The sequence below is a fragment of the Octopus bimaculoides genome, chromosome 30 (assembly GCF_046866305.1).
Source record: "Octopus bimaculoides isolate indiv1 chromosome 30, ASM4686630v1, whole genome shotgun sequence".
NCBI lineage: Eukaryota > Metazoa > Mollusca > Cephalopoda > Octopoda > Octopodidae > Octopus > Octopus bimaculoides.
In genome coordinates, this window is record NC_142957.1 from 11,061,115 (window position 1) to 11,063,614 (window position 2,500).

Here is a 2,500-nt window from a genome sequence, read left to right on the forward strand (position 1 = left end):
AAATGCATCATCCAAACATGGTCAATGCCAGTTCCCCCTGACGGGCTCCCATGCCGGTGGCACGTAAAAAGCACCATCCGAACGTGGTTGATACCAGGTCCGCCTGACTGGCTCCCATGCTGGTGGCACATAAAAAGCACTATGCGAACGTGGTCGATGCCAGTTCCCCCTGACTGGCTCTCGTGCCAGTGCCATGTAAAAAGCACCATCCGAATGTGGTCAATTCCAGGTTCGCCTGACTGGCTCCCGTGCTGGTGGCACATAAAAAGCACTATCCGAACGTGGTCGATGCCAGTTCCCCCTGACTGGCTCTCATGCCAGTGCCATGTAAAAAGCACCATCTGAATGTGGTCAATTCTAGGTTTGCCTGACTGGCTCCCGTGCTGGTGGCACATAAAAAGCACTATCCGAACGTGGTCGATGCCAGTTCCCCCTGACTGGCTCTCGTGCCAGTGCCATGTAAAAAGCACCATCCGAATGTGGTCGATTCCAGGTTCGCCTGACTGGCTCCTGTGCTGGTGGCACATAAAAAGCTCCCACTACACTATAGGAGTGGTTGGCATTAGGAAAGGCATCCAGCTGTAGAACCACTGCCAGATCAGATTGGACTCCTCTATGACCCCCAAGTCAGTTTACCCGAAACATTTTTCTTACCTCTCAATGACCATAGGTCAGTATTCTACAATGCCCAGTGGCTCTTTTGTATACTTTGGTCATTTTACCAAAAAACAAAGCCTGGTGACCCATCCATGACCTCAGGTAAGTTTACCAAAAAATATCTTGTTGACCCTTTCATAACCTCAAGTTAGTTTACCAAAAAGATCCTATTTACAAAAATAACCCTGCTAATCCCTTCATGGCTTCAGGTTAGTTTACCCCTCAAAAGAAAAAAGCCTGCTACCCCCTTCATTACTTCAAATCAGTTTATCTGAAAAAGCTTGCTGACCCTTCTATGACCTCATATCAATTTACCCCCAAAAAGCCTGCTGATCCCTCATGACTTCAGGTCAGTTTACCCACCAAAAAGCTTGCTGACTCCTTCACGACTTCAAATTAGTTTATTCCCAAAAACCTGATGATCCCTCCATGACCTCAGGTCAGTTTGACCAAAATAGCCTGCTGACCTCTTCATGACCTCAGGTCAGTTTGACCAAAAAAGCTTGCTGACCTCTTCATGACCTCAGGTCAGTTTGACCAAAAAAGCTTGCTGACCTCTTCATGACCTCAAATTAGTTTTTACCCAAAAAGCCTGCTAAACTGTCCGTAATCTCGACTCAGTTTGCCCCAAAGAGCTTGGTGACCTTTCTTTGAGCCCAGGTCAGTTTACTCCGAAATGCCTGCTGCCCTCTTCATGACTCCAAATCAGTTTACCCAAAAATGCTTGCTAGCCCCCCCCCCCCCCTCATGACTTCAAACGAGTATACCCAAAGAAGCTTGCTGTGATCCCTCCATGACTTCTGGTCAGTTTGCCCTCAAAAGCCTGCTGACTCCTTTGCAACCCAAAAATGGATTTAGCCAAAAAAGACTGCTGAAACCTCTATGATCTCAGCTCAGTTGCCCAAAAGAGCCTAGTGACCTCTCTGTGACCCCAGGTCAGTTAACTCCAATGCCTTCTGACTCTTTTTTATAATTTCTAATTGTTTCGCCAAAAATTCCTGTTGATCCCTTCATGGCCCCATATCGGTTTACCAAAGACTTCAGTGCCCACCCCTTCTTATTTGTTGTTGGCACTCCGTCGCTTACCACGTCGAGGGTTCCAGTTGATCCGATCAATGGAACAGCCTGCTCGTGAAATTAACTTGCAAGTGGCTGATCACTCCACAGACACGTGTACCCTTAACGTAGTTCTCGGGGGATATTCAGCGTGACACAGAGTGACAAGGCTGACCCTTTGAATTACAGGCACAACAGAAACAGGAAGTAAGAGTGAGAGAAAGTTGTGGTGGAAGAGTACAGCAGGGTTCGCCACCACCATCCCCTTCCTGGAGCCTCGTGGAGCTTTTAGGTGTTTTTCGCTCAATAAACCCTCACAACGCCCGGTCTGGGAATCGAAACCGCGATCCTATGACCGCGAGTCCGCTGCCCTAATCACTGGGCCATTGCGCCTCGCCCCCTTCTTATAACGTCTGGTTAATTTCCTGAGAAATCTGAAACCCCTATATGCACACACACACACACACACACACACACACACACACACACTCCGTAGCTTCTGATCACAATTTATCTGCATTGTATTGATCCTAATGACTCTGGCACCCCCCCCCCCCTGCAATCAGTGCCAGCACCACCATCATCATCATCATCATCATCATCATCATCATCATCATTGCCTTCACGCCACCATCAAAATTTTCATTATCAGCAGCAACACCACCACCACCATCATCATGACTGTGCTCACCGCCGCTGCCATCATAATCAGCAGTAACCACCACCGCCATCACCAGCACATTTGGCCCCCGCCGCCCCCCCCCCCGGCCACCATCTCCCGTTGCGC

The 2,500-nt window shown here is 48.8% G+C and overlaps 1 protein-coding gene across 8 annotated transcripts in view; it reads left to right on the top strand.

Moving 5' to 3' along the window:
• Positions 1-2,500, top strand: part of LOC106882501 (CAP-Gly domain-containing linker protein 1) — a 112,589-nt gene that overhangs the window by 109,744 nt on the left and 345 nt on the right. The window lies entirely within an intron of this gene.